The following is a 15,079-nucleotide window of genomic DNA, read 5'->3' as shown; positions in this document are numbered from 1 at the left end:
AATATTTTATGTTGTCACTTATATATGGAACCAAAAGAACACAACAAACTAGTGAATATAATAAAAAAGAAACAGACTCACAGGTATAGAGAACAAACCAGTGGTTACCAGTGGGGAAAGGGAAGGGGGGGAGTGGCAAGATAGGGGTAGGGGAGTAAGAGGTACAAACTATTAGGTATAAAACAAGCTATAAGTATGTATTGTACAATATGGGGAATATAGTCAAATTTTTATAATATTTTATAATTTTATAAAATTTTATTTATAATTTTTATAATAAATGTAAATGGAATATAATGGAATATTAATCACTATATTGTACACCTATAACATAGGATATTGTACATCAACTATGCTTCAATATAAAAAATAAATTTAAAAAAATTTTAAGAATACTGAGAAGATATTAAATGATGCAAAACCAAAAGCCACATCTTTGTTAGCTCATTCGCTCACTCCTTAAACCCATGTCAGTGGTGCCCAAGCCTTTTTCTGTTCTGTATCTTTTAATCTTCTAATAATCTCTGCTCTTAAATGTGTACGCATTGGAGAGAAAAAGAAAGATAGAGTACATGCGTGTGCACGTGTGGATGCACAGGCACAAGTGATTATTGTGTGAACATCCTACGCCTTCCTTAGTCCAATGGGTGATGTAACTTATTAGAATTAACTGCATTTATCCCATTTGGCGAGTCTGAAACACTGTGTTTATATACACTCATCGTGGGTTGTATAACGACGGTTATCAAGAATTCGTAGACACCACAGAGTACAAATACCAACAAAACAAGGATGCCAATTATTTGCATTGCTAGACAGCATTTATTTCATACATATACAACAATCAACTAAATATAATGTTGGAACATTTTTTGAACAGTAACACACAAATGTCACTTTAAATATTCAATGAGATGATATTAAATAGTCATTAAGTCAGTAGTGACCAGTCCCGCTGTCATGCATCCAAGCCCAACAGGCTCTCCAAACTTCTTCTGGAAGATTCTACCACTGGACAAAGCCAGAGTCTTATCCTCAGATGTTATCCTCACGTCTAAAACAGTAAAAGAGACCAGAATCTCCATTGCTTTGAAAGAAGAAAATTGGGACCAGAAAAGTATCTTCCTAGACAAAGGTTGGGGCAATGGAAGTGAGAAATTTCACTCAAGTTCAAAGTAACCATCATGTTAAAACTGATAAGGGAAGACTACAGGCATCTCCAAATGTGTATGTAAACAGAGGTCAAATAAAGTAGAAAAACTCATATTTTAATTCTAAATGAAGAATTCTGGCGTTGCTCTTTGTAGGACCACAAGCTTGCATTTAACACTCCTACCACCCCACCACTTCTGGAGCAAAACTTAAAAGGGTGCAACAAAAACAAGAACAAAACCTCAGTAATTAAGATAAAGAACATTTTAATAAAATATTGTAACCAAAATATTTATGACAAAAATCATAATACTTATGATGTTAAAATATAAAACATTTTAATACAGGATCATTTCTTTTTTAATTTTTTTTCCCATAATGCACTAATTCTTTATCTCAATTCCTGGGTTTGTGCCCAAGGCAAGTGCCTCATTCTCCTCACCCCGCTCCCAACCCTAAGGGAAACCGAGTCTCAGGTGCAGGTTAAAATCTAGTCAGGCCCAGCCAAAGAGGAAGAGGGTGGGGAAAGCAGCCTTTTCCTACAGCCCTGGGATGTCTCAGGCATAGAAACTTCCTCCCCACATCAAAGGAGACTGCAGCTGCCCCAATTTAACAAATAAAAATACAGGACGCCCAATCCAATGTGCACGTCAGATACACAAGGAATGTCTTTTAGTATAAGTATGTCCCATGCAATATTTGGGACATACTTATACTATTTTTTAAAACTCATTGTTTACCTGAAATTCCAACCTGACTGGGCATCCTGCATTCTGTCTGGCAACCCTCCCTCCACGCCACTCCCACCCCTGCCCCAGGAAGTCTCCCTTAACCCCAGGCAAGAGTTTCTATCTTCCCTGAGAGAGACGGTCACTCTGAAGGCCCATAGAAAGAACAAAAGAAACAAAAATAACAAACCAACTGAAAGCCAGCCCAACACGGAAAGAATGTTATTGCACATTTGCTGACAGAGACCGAGGGAGATTTCCAACATAAACAAGGAAATTTAATCTCATTTGCAAAAGCTTCCCCTGTGCTAATTTGTTAACGGCTCATGTAGTGACACAGAACCAAATACATTTTATTGAGCTTCTTTTTTCTTATATGATGCAAATCGAAGCAATCCCTGCTAGTAAGTGCAACTAGACAGACCAGAAATGGTGCATTTTCCGAACAGGTCAGGTCAATCAAACTCAGCGTCTTTTTCTCAACCAAATGGATCGTCTGGCCAACCAACTTCCTGAGCCTTTTCAACCAAAGGTTGTGCATTTGTCATAGTTGTGAGACTCTGGATGACTTCAGACCCGATGCGAGTTTGCCTGTTAATGTTCTTTTTTGTCCTTCAGCCCGTTCTCTGCCTCCCAGGTAGGAGGCAAGAGAATCCAAAGCCCCCAGAGGAAAGATGCCCTCACACAGCTTCCTCTGCAGCTTGAGGAGGCCAACGCTGGTTATTCTCCCTCCTGGACATCAGAGACCACGCCACGTCATCCAGCTGAATCTGAAAGAAGCCAGGAATGGTTTTCATTTAACAATAATTAATTTTCAATCAAGGCTCTTCTTTCTGCTCATCAGATCTGGGCTACTGCTATACATGGTCCTGAGCACAACTGCAGCCCCAGGAACTTCATCTTCTGCTTCCCAGAGATCAGCTAGAAAAGGAGGTCTCTCCTTCTCTCTCACTCTCTCTCTCTCATTCTCTCATAACGTTTATTCCTCTTGTCATTTTTTTCTATGTATTTTTCCTTTGTTACAAAATTGGATTCCATTTTTATATACGATTTTGTGTCCTGTTCACATCTTTGCCCTTTTCCATTGACAAAAAATAACATTTCTCCACCTCCCCAGCTGCAGGAGGAGAGCAATAAAGGCCTATACATTTTTTTCATAGACTTGGAACAATTAACTCTCAGACAAACTGTCCTTTAGAATAAGTAAGACTGTTTTGCTTTCACGTCTGTCTAACATCAACATCTTTGGTTCTGGTGTGTGAACTTGGGCAAGTCAGTTCCCAGCTTTGGTTTCTGTATCTTCATCTATAAATGGGAATTGAACCATCTCTACAAATGCTTCCAGCTCTGAGATTCTAAGCTGATGCTGATTTTCATTATTATCTTCTAAAGGTTGAAGAGGTTTAGCCGATGTGAGTATTTTATAGAGAAAATCACCATCTAGGAGCCCAACAGTCTCCCAATTAGCAGGAGCTTGAATTGATAGATTGGGCAAAGGGGTGAAATGATCATTTCCTTCCCTCGACCGTATGCTGTATGTTCATCCCATGACGATCAGTCAACGTGCAGAGAGGGCTAATGTAGTAACCATGCTTAACAGTCAAGGGACACACAAGGGCTATCATCCTATAAAGGTGTGGCAGGTAGCACAGAATTACATCCAGTCCAATTAATCATCAACTTCGCTCTTAGATGACTTAGATCAGACACCCCCCCCCCTTTTATTTTTGCGGTACGCGGGCCTCTCACTGTTGTGGCCTCTCCCGTTGCGGAGCACAGGCTCCGGACATGCAGGCTCAGCAGCCATGGCTCACGGGCCCAGCCGCTCCATGGCATGTGGGATCTTCCCGGACCGGGGCACGAACCTGTGTCCCCTGCATCGGCAGGCGGACTCTCAACCACTGCGCCACCAGGGAAGCCCAAGACCCCTTTTTTAAGTTACTCTTGAGTAGGAATGGGATGCTGGGCTCTAAGTAGCTAAAAATATAAACCCAGACCCATAAAGGCAATGGTGTAATGTTGGTCCAGGCTTTAAAAAGAAAGTCTTACACTTCTAAGCAGAAATTTTTGTTTAAATTTTTAAACATAATCCATGAAATTCTAATGGGTGGAATGTAATCTAGCTGAATAACCATGAGATAGGACTACCAAGTTACAAAATTAGTCCTTGAAAAAAAGAAAAAGAAAAAAGAAACCTGTACTTATGAACACAAGTTAATGCTGTCATTAGAAGACTATGAATTATTTCAAGAATAATATCCCTGCTCAAAACACTAGTCAAAACTTCGTTCTCAAGCCTTTGAAAAATGTCTTCACCACTCTATACCGCTCTCAAAAAAAATAAGTTTTGGAATTATTGTGGCCATTACAGGATCAGCAAGATCTTTCTGAAATGAAAGCTAAGGTTTATCATTGGCTTTTTTTTTTACAAGCCTGGTTTCCAAGTGGCATTTTGGTGCTTCTAGAAATTAAAGCAATCAAAATATAAAATTTCCTACCTTTGCATAAGTTGAAAGGAATACAGCATGGTCTGTGAAGGCAATTCCAAAAAAAGATCCAGAAAACTGTGCTGGTCACTGGCAGTTTAGGTAAATAAGCGTATATCCCAATGATGCAATCATTTAAAATAATACAATACTCGCCCATGTGTCGACATCCCAGATTTTGTTTCCCCAAAAAAATCCTCAATCATTGTTTCCAGTTATAAAAGCGTTGAAAACACACAATTGTCTCTATTCTCTCCTGAAACCCCAATAAAAATTACAGTGAAGAGATTTATTTTAAGGAATAAATAATCCACAAAGATAAAATAATGCGAGAGGAGACAGAAGTTTGAAAGATGGATAATAAAAGGAAGAAGGGTGTGGGCTTAGCAGTTACAAGTGAGCTGAATCATAGGCAGTACCATTGTGTTGCAAAACGCAGCAGCCTCGATCCTAAACCACAGTGGAGAAATCCAAGAAACGATCAAATTTTTACCACCCAAAAGGCTCAGATGCTACTGTTGGGTATCCCTGGGAGTGGAAGTGAAGATGGGACTCTACACCGGAAGGCGCGTTAAAAATCACTTATGAAGGGCTTCCCTGGTGGCGCAGTGTTTGGGAGTCTGCCTGCTGATGCAGGGGATGCCAGTTCGTGCCCCGGTCCGGGAAGATCCCACATGCCGCGGAGCAGCTGGGCCTGTGAGCCATGCCGCTGAGCCTGTGCGTCCGGAGCCTGTGCTCCGCAATGGGAGAGGCCACAACAGTGAGAGGCCCGTGTACTGCAAAAAAAAAAAAAAAAAAGAGCATACCTGATGGATGGATTTGAATATATTGAGAGGAGATTAAAACAAGTAAAAGGAAGTTTGGGGGATCAGGGATCATAAAAAGCCAAACCGAAAACTAAGTAAAAAGAAGACAATGATTAACTCCAGGAAAAACAAAAAGTTATGTAAGAAAGCAAGGTAATCATAGTATAACAAATGTCCCAGGTGTGATTAGCATTTAGATGGTCAGAATAACATAACTACACTTACTACATAATTCACTGGGAGAATGAAGGAGATGGGCAGTAAATATTGAAAAGGTGTTGGAAAGGAGGTGAGTAGCAGGTTTGGTGAAAGAGAAAGAAAATTTCCTCTTAAAGAGTGGAAAGAAAATAGAAAATACCTAATACTAAAAACTAAAGAAGGAGCATTTAAAAACGTGTTATTTAGAGATAATGGAGGTTAATATCAAAAAGAATAGTTGACAGCGATTTCCACTGGGGATGAAGACAATGTATGAGGCTATCAGTCTGTTTGGGCTGCATTACAAAATACTACAGACTAGGTGGCTTATAACAACAGAAATTTATTTCTCTCATTTGTGGAGGCAGAAAGTCTGAAAGTGGGGCCCTCTTCAGGGTCACAGACTTTTCATTGTGTCCTCACATAGCGAAGGTGTCTGGGGACCTCTGTGGGGTCTCTTTTATGAAACCACTAATCCCATTTGGGAGGGTTCCACCTTCATGACCGAATCACCTACCAAAAGTCCCACCTCCTAACACCATCCCATTGGGCCTTGGCATTTAAACATCCGAATTTGGTGGGGACCTCAACATTCAGACCATAGCAGGGGGTATTGGGCAAAGGACCGCGATTTGTTGTAATAAATCTTGTCATCTGACTCTTTAAATTATGTGCATGGGTAAATTTGATATGAATAAAATCTAAACTATGAAAACTCAGATATGTTATTTTATATACGCATCAGAGTCCCAGGGCAGGATGAGGGCGTGGAGAGAATAAAAAGAACCCTGGGAGTCATGGGGAGGATATCAGCAAATATTTGGTGGTAGCTCTTCAAAACCTTAGCTGGAATTCCTCTAATCCACCATAGAATGAAAGCTAGTTTTAGATCATCTGTCTTTCAAACCAATATGACCTCTTTCCAAACATGTTTGACTGCCCATGTGCAGTGCATTAAATACAATAATAAAGCTAATCAAAAGGGCCTCCCACAAATATTTTTGCTACATAGACCATACCACAACATTTTTCCTACACCTACTAATGTCAGCAGTGATGTGTCAGTGGCAGGAAGCTGTAATGACATTAAAAAAAAAAAAGCCTACTACAACAGCAGGGTTTGTATCTTATTAAAATTTGTAATAACCGAAGGCCAAAGGGGCAGAAAAGAAACTGCCTTCCCCTGGTAACTGAGACCGTAATTCCACTCAAATGTATTAAGTGAGTGGTATAATCAATTAAAATAGTTAACACGTATCGAGTGCTTTCCATGTGCAAGGAGCTGTTTATTGCTTTGTGTGTATGAAGTCCTTACATCCTCACAGCGACCTTGTAAAGTAAGTACAATGTGTCTCATTTTAAAGATGAGAAGACTGAGGCACGGAGCAGTCAGAGAAAGAACTCATGATGGTACAGCTGGTGAGCAACGATCTAAAGTGGAAGGAAACTAACACTGCCCCACCCCCTATCGCAAGCCAACCCTGCCCCAGCCTTGCAGAGATACAGGAAAGATGTTGCCACCTCTCCTCATAAAGAATGGACCTCCTGTGTGAACCCCGCGAACAAGAACCATATCCTTAACCCTACTGATTGAGTCCTTAACACACGCCAGGGCTCTGCGAAGCGTTTCACGAGCAATATCTCCTTTAATCTTCCAGCAATCCCAAGAAGTAGGTATTACCAGTGCCACGTCCAGATGGGGAAATTGAGGTTCCCAGAGGATAAGAGAAACTCCCCTATGTCCCTGCGGTCATTACATGGCAGAGCCAGGATACAGTCCTGAGCTCTCTCGTTCCAAAACCCTCTGCCTTTTACAAACAGAAACGACTGATGAAAAAAATGATGGTTCAAAGTGGAGAATCCAACAGGAAAGAATCCAGAAGTTGTTCTTTGAGGATAAGGATTGCAATGCTTTAATCCTCACAACAGTCAACAGGTATTATTTTATGATTTGATGTTGTTGCTACTGTTAAGAGAGAGTGTTTTGCTTAACTTTAATATAAATGTTTGAATTAATCATTACAAATTTAATTGTTTAAGACTCACAGATATAGAAAACAAACTTGTGGTTACCAACAGGAGAGGGAAGGGGGGAGGGACACATTAAGGCACGGGATCAACAGATACACACTACTATATATAAAACAGATAAGCAACAAGGACCTACTGTATAGCACAGGGAATTATACCCATTATCCTGGAATAACCTATAATGGAATATAATCTGCAAAAACACTGAATAACTACACTGTACACCTGAAACTAACACAATATTATAAGTCAACTACATTTCAATAAAAAGGAAAGTGAAGTCAGATAAAAATGTAATTGTTTAAATTTAGATGATTCAATTTGCTTTACATTAAACTGCCAGGAAGTGACAGACAGCAGTGGAAGGAAGGCTGTGGGCTCGATGTTCTATCCTCACGACCCCCTCAAACCAACCTCCACACGTGAGAACACTGATTGCCACGTGCAATTGCAGACCCTCTCTTCAGCAATCCTGAGGGGAAAATGCCTATTTTGTCGTTGAGACTACATTTACTAGGCTTCCCCTGTGGCACAGTGGTTAAGAATCCGCCTGCCAATGCAGGGGACACGGGTTCAATCCGTGGTCCGGGAAGATCCCACATGCCGCGGAGCAACTAAGCCCGTGCGCCACAACTACTGAGCCCACGCGCCTAGAGCCCGTGCTCCGCAACAAGAGAAGCCACCGCAATGAGAAGCCCACGCACCCCAACGAAGAGTGGCCCCCGCTCGCCGCAACTAGAGAAAGCCCACATGCAGCAATGAAGACCCAACACAGCCAAAAATTTTAAAAAGTAATAATAAATAAATAAATATACTATAATTACTCAAGAGCGGTCTGGGTAAATTGCTCCCTTTTCCAGCAGGCACTGCTAGTGAAGGCAGAGTGACAGGCGACACCTCCTTCTATGCTCAGGGACGCAAAGAGGAGAAGAGGGAGGAATGGAGAGAGAAGATTGCCCCTCCAGCCCTAATGAGCTAAATGGTGAGCTTCTGTCCTCCTCAGCAAGGCTTCTGGGACGGTAAATCCTGGAGGACCACAGTTCTTGTCCTCGCTGAACTTGGACAGCAGTGTCTGTCTGCGCCGTCCACTCGGTTCTCAGTACCACTTTTGCCTGTTTAACTGTCCCCTCAAGAGGCACCTGGGAGTTCAGACTGTGCTCTCACCTCCCTTTTGTCCCCAGCTGTGCCTTTACACAGCACGTGTCTATGTACAGTCTGGACCCCGACAAATATTTATCAGATTTCCTTGTTCTTGGAGGAGGAGAAAGGAGGATTGGATGTCTGAAGACGGGGGCCCTGGAGAGCAAATCCAGTTCCCGTCCGAGAAAACAGCTCAGTGTGTTCTGCTGACTTTATTCCCTTCCTCAGCTCTGCTAAAGAAAATGTAACAAGGGCACCTAAGAGGAAGGAAAAGTGCCTCTATAATCTTGTATTTGAGAATCAAGTTTCACAGACAATCCCATTTCTGTCAATGAACAAAAAAACTTCTGTTTCTGATATGTTTTCTCCATCTCTCTAGCTGGCCAGGATGGTGTGGGGATCTGATGTGGAAACGTTTGCAGGCACTTAGATCTGTGGACGGAACCACACCCGGTGCCCGTGGCACTTGATCCAGAATCGGCAGGGCACCGTGGGAATAGGAATAACAATAACAGTAATGACTAGCGTTTTGTTACAAAAAGGAATTGGGCTGCTTCCCCCTCTCCTGGGTTTTAAGCAGGATAGAACTAATGTCAACCAATGGAAAAAACTTTCAAAAACACAGAACTGGGATCTCAGCCGGACGCCCCTAGCAGAGAACACTCGTAGAGGCTGTGCTTTGCTATATGCATAACCTCCACGCAACCTCAAGTAACTCCTAAACGTGGCTCAGCCTGTGAAAGAACACAAGCAGGCATTTCTTCATAATCCCTTTCTTTGAAGCAGAATAGAGGTGGATAGGATGATCCTTCGATAATCCCTATTGCTTTAGGATTTTAGAATATTTGGTATTTCTCCACATCAGTTCAGCCCAAATAACTCATTATTGCATTAGGAATTGAAGGGGAATTGTCTTCTTGCTCTTTATTTTCCCCCAAGTGCCCACCCAAAACAAACAAGCCAACAGGTAGTATGCTGTGGAGGCCATGACAAGGAAGGGCCAGTGTGGTCCATGAAGAGCCATGTCCAAAGCCTGTTCATACCAGCTCAGATCCCAGAAATCAAAAGCACAGGCTCGGAAGTTAGTCTGAATGTTTTCAACAGCATGAGCTCATCTGGGACCTGTTTGCTGGAATCCTGATGCTTTGACTCCTGGCCCCCAAGCTGATGGGCAACATCGTGAAAGGCCATACAAGGTGGCCCATGTATTCATTAAAAAATGAAGACCTAGACCTGGGATGCATGTTTGAATTTGGACTCTGGTGAGGGGCTGCTTGCAAACTCAAAAAGAGTTCACTTCCACTGGTGAAATTCTAATTCCTCTTCCTGAAAGGAAAGAGGAACAGATCCCGTGTGATTTTATGGCTTATAATCAGGTATCCGAAGGACAGAGGTGGCGAGGAGTTGGTGACAGGTCATACTTCCCTCGGAGCCCAAGTAGATTTCAGACCTAACATGCCAATCAGCTGATTCTCTGGATCGAGGCATGAGCACATCCCACGGGAACATGCCTCAAAGAGGACCAAATTCATCAGCCGCGTGAAACTCCATACCAACTTCCTATCATTACAGCCCCTCCAGGCCACACATCTGGGGCAGCCTTCAGTGGGCAGGGGGAGGGGCAAATCTTCTGCAAGTCAGTACCTGATTTAGACTAGAATTATGATTCTCTTCTTGATACACAGTCTGGAGGATCACCTGTTCACATAATTTTTTGCAACATTCCCTCTGAAAACGAAGTCTCCAAAGAAAATATTACCCATTCATTTATATATTTTTAAATTTTTTCTTATATTTTCTGTGCTAAGAGATTTGAAAGAAGCTAAATAACGATGATAGAGAAACCCAAGCTCCAAAATGAAGTTCGTCCATCGCTGATGGACATGTCTGGAGAACACGTCTATAAGCTTAGAGGTGTTTTTAAAGCTTATTTACAAGTTTGATTTATGACCAACTTGGAGTCTTTCTAGATTCGAACTCAAATGGAAAGGAAACTTCTGGAAAATCATAGTTTTGCCTTTAAGTGCACTTCTCAGGCCCCACCTCCCTAGTTGAAAAGATGGTAACATCAAATCTCCCCAAAATTATACTGGAACAACGTACCCCTTACCCAGAACCCCATTCTGCAAAATAATAAATAAAATGCAAATATGATTAATAAAACACAATTCCTGAGTCTCAGAAATGGTGACACTGAATGATGTCAAAGAAAATGATGGAATCTGTGTCTCAGAGGTTTTTCAGAAGATGTCTGTAATAATCTTTCTGTCATGGCTTCTTAGAGAGACCAAAATTTTGTGCTCAGACTGTGGACACACCCCCATCTCAGCTTCACCATCAGTTAAGCGTGATCTCAGAGTTCCCTTTCAGCGCCAATCTTTTAAATCAAAGGAACACTCTTAAGTTACCATCCGAAGAGCCCTGCAGGCCTAAGAGTCCACAGAGCTTGGCTATCATTGCTGGTCAATCCAAACTACTATTGGAACCAAATGGAAAGAAGTGAATGGAGAAAAATAGTTCTCACTCATTAAAAAAAATAATAATGACCAAAAAACATTTGGGGGGGGAACCCACTTAGCTCTGATGCGAAACAAGAGAAAGTTAAGCAGAGCGGGGGGTGGGAGCAGGGGGCATTTATTCAGAGCTTGTCTGCCCATCCCTAGGTGCAACATCCATTTGCTTCTCCCTAAAAGCGCTGCCACGCTCCATCCCTGAAACTGACCTGGTTTGTGTCTGTTTCTTTAAGAAAGGAGGCCCTCCCTTCATCCAGGTAGGTGGAAAAGCGATCTGTGTCTGGAAACCTGGTGTGATGCCCTCCATCCTTTGGTAGTTGGCTCTGGTGTTGCTTACAAAGACTGCAGGGACCCCGAGGAGAGGCTGGGCTCCTTCCCAGGCAGCTATTCATGAGTCCAGAAGGGACTTGCCTTCCTTTCATCTCTTCTGCTTGACTCTCCTCGCCAGCCCTGGAATCACTAGTACCTTGAAGCCGCTGTCAGCCCAGCCCAGGCCCCGCTGCTGCTGCTGCTGAGAGGTCCCGTCACATGGAGCCCCCGCCGCCCCCAACCCTGTACCCCGCAGCTCCGGCACCGACCTGGTTGCAGACAGACTCCACCATGGCTAGAAACGCAGCTTGGTTTTAAGTCTCCAAAAACAGAAATGAGCTCAAGCTTTGGCCTCTCAGCCTTCCTCCTCGTTGCTCACCGAGTTGCCCCAAGCAGGACAGCCCTTAGCTCTCGGGCAACCCTCACTGGCCTGGACCCTCCCTCTTCCCCAGCGGCTTTCCTCCACCGCCCTCTGAGGAAGTGCTTTCCCGGCATCCTGTCCTCCAGGACACGCTCAGGCCTCCCACACCTCCTTGCCAGCGGTGACCTGCTTCCCCACCCACCCCTGGCGCCGGTACACCTTCCCCACCCCAGCCTCTCTCTCCTTCCTCAGGCCGGCCCAACGCTCCCGTCCATCACTCACCTCTTTACCCAAGATATCAGTGTCAACGTGGGGACAACACCCAGCAAAACCCCAGGCCGTACCAGCTCCCACACAGGGAGGGTTTTGCCTTGACGATTTCCTGCACCAGTACCAAAGGGACTGGTCCCATGCCCTGCTCTGCACATCCCATATTTCCTCATGGGTGTCTTGCGGCAAGACACCAGCCCAGAAAGCCCCTTTTCTTACTAAGGGGTCTGTGGTGTTTCCACTTAAGGATGCGATGAGGCCCTCCAGACAGCTCTGAGTCACCCAATAATTATTTCATTCTTCACCATATAAACGGTACCAAGCAAGTCGGAGCTCAGTCGGCATCCAATTCAACTTCAGATCTCCATGGATTGGGATCCATGAAGCAACCTACTGCCTTCAACCGTTCCCCTGCTCAACTTGAGAACCTTCCACCTGCTCCTTTCACCTTCTGCCTCCTTGGGACAGCGGCCCAGGCCCTTTAAAGTGTCCAGGGAATTCCCTGGTGGTCCAGTAGTTAGGACTTGGTGCTTTCACTGTCAAGGGCCCGGGTTCAATCCCTGCTCAAGGAATTAAGATCCCACAAGGTATGTGGTACAGCAAAAAAAAAATTTTTTAATAAAATAAAGTGGCCGGGCTTCCATGGTGGCACAGTGGTTGAGAAGCTACCTGCCAATCCAGGGAACACGGGTTCGAGCGCCGGTCCGAGAAGATCCCACATTGCCACGGAGCAACTAAGCCCGTGTGCCACAACTACTGAAGCCCGTGAGCCACAACTACTGAAGCCCGTGTGCCACAACTACTGAAGCCCGCGCGCCTAGACCCTGTGCTCCGCAACAAGAGAAGCCACCGCAATCAGAGGCCTGTGCGCTGCAACGAAGAGTAGCCCCCGCTCGCCACAACTAGAGAAAGCCCACGTGCAGCAACGAAGACCCAACACAGCCAAAAATAAAAACAAATAATTATTTTTTAAAAATAAAAATAAAAAATAAAGCGGCCAACCCCCCGAGGACAAAGAGTAGCCTTCTTATTTCTTTGCCTTTCTCTCCCCAAGACCTAACACAACGTGTAGCTCACGGTTGAGGCTCGTTGCCTGGTGGGTCTGTTGACCTTCTAAGGGACACATTAGGGAGATGCAGGCTCTGAGAGTGAATTCTCTTTCCAGTGTTTCCCAGAAGGAGGTGTTACATCCACCTGCAGTAGAATCTCCTACAGTCCTTGCTGAAAATGCAGATTCTCCAGCCCCTTCCATACCTGCTGACTCAGAATGTTGGGGGTGGATCCTGGGACGCTGCGTCTTTTAACAAGCTTCCCAGGTGCGTCTCCTGCACATTGGAGTTACTGGGCCATCAGTTCAACTCCATTTTAACTTCCTTAAGACCTTTCTAGGTGGTAGGGAAAGTTGAGTTTTGATTAAAGGAGGAATATGTGTGGAAGTGTTTTGTTTTGTTTTTTGCAGTACACGGCCTCTCACTGTTGTGGCCGCTCCCGTTGTGGAGCACAGGCTCCGGATGCGCAGGCTCAGCGGCCATGGCTCACGGGCCCAGCCGCTCCGCAGCATGTGGGATCTTCCCAGACCGGGGCACGAACCTGTGTGCCCTGCAACGGCAGGTGGACTCTCAACCACTGTGCCACCAGGGAAGCCCTGGAAGTGGTTTTAAGTCCCTCAGCAACTGTAGACATCTGTGCACATCGGTGGCCTGCCTACTAACAACTGACATGAGATCACCTTGCCTGACCCTGCCTGGACCATGAAGCCTCTTTGATTATCAGTCCAGCCTTTATAAGTTGGTCACGCATTGGCAAGTGGCGAGCCATCTTCTATCACATTTCCCATTTGCTATTGACCTGAGGCCTCAGCAAGAGAATCGTGGAGTCCCCGACTCTCGCTCAGGTGAGACAAGGTGTGTGAAAAGCACAGCCTGCTGGACCCTATGGGTGCTGTCTTCTGGGTCAGGGTAAGGGCTGTAGGACATGAACTAGTTCATTCAGGGTTAGCAGTCTATCTGATGGTCAGGTTTTTGTGAGACAGTTCATTTGGTTCATTTTGATTAAACCAAAGAGCAGTTGAGTCGTTGACTCAGTGAAATCAGGGTGGTCATGCACACACAGACCCAGCCCAGGAGAAGCTGCTTTGTGACAAGCCATTGGGATAAAAGAAAGAGGTGAGGACAGAGTGTAGTGATCTCTGCTACTCATAACTCCAAGTTGGCATCGTCTATCCTCCTGGAAAGGAGTAGAACTTGCCTGAAAATGTTATGTGATGAAAATGGAAGGAAGTGGCACGAGAGACACAGCCTATACCCAAAAGGGAAAACAGGTTTACAGTGTAGCTCTGACCAGTGGACAAATATATGAAAATATGTGAAAAGAGATCTATTTCATTCCCTTTAGCCTTGTGATAGTGTACATATATTTCTCTCTTCTATAACCAGGTCTTCTTTGGCACAAAGTCCCGAGTGTTTGTCCCTGCTGTAGGAGGCTACTAGCCCAAAATACCTCCAGAGAGAAATATAGTCAGCCCTCTGCATCCACAGCGTTCACATCCACAAATTCAACCAGCATGTCAAAAGTATTCGGGAAAAAAATTCCAGAAAGTTCTACAAATCAAAACTTGAATTTGCCACGCCGGCAACAATTTACACAGCATTTCCATAGCATTAGGTATCATAAGTCATCTGGAGAGGATTCAAAGTATACAGGGGGATGTGCAGAGGTTATATGCAAACACTACGCCATCTTATATGGGGATTTGAGCGTCCAGGGCTTTTGGTCTCCTGAGGGGTCCTAGAACGAACCTCCTGTGGATACTAAACAGCAACTGTACTCGATTACTTCTGAAATCATTTAAAAGGCTGAATTGTGGGAAAACTAGGTTTAGGAGATGCAGGGGAGGTGCTTGATGAAGGAGTGTGTGTGTGTGTGTGTGTGTGTGTGTGTGTGTGTTTTCTTTTAAAAGATGGGTGCTATTTCAGACTCTCTCACATAGAAATATAACAAAAGAGTGTGAAGCTCAGAGCCACAGCCTGCCCATCTGTCGACAGGCCGTTCAATTAACTTATTGTTACCAGTGAAACACCAGCTC

This window comes from Lagenorhynchus albirostris, chromosome 1 (genome assembly GCF_949774975.1).
Source record: "Lagenorhynchus albirostris chromosome 1, mLagAlb1.1, whole genome shotgun sequence".
In the NCBI taxonomy this organism is placed as follows: Eukaryota; Metazoa; Chordata; class Mammalia; order Artiodactyla; family Delphinidae; genus Lagenorhynchus; species Lagenorhynchus albirostris.
This window is presented reverse-complemented; position numbering follows the sequence as displayed.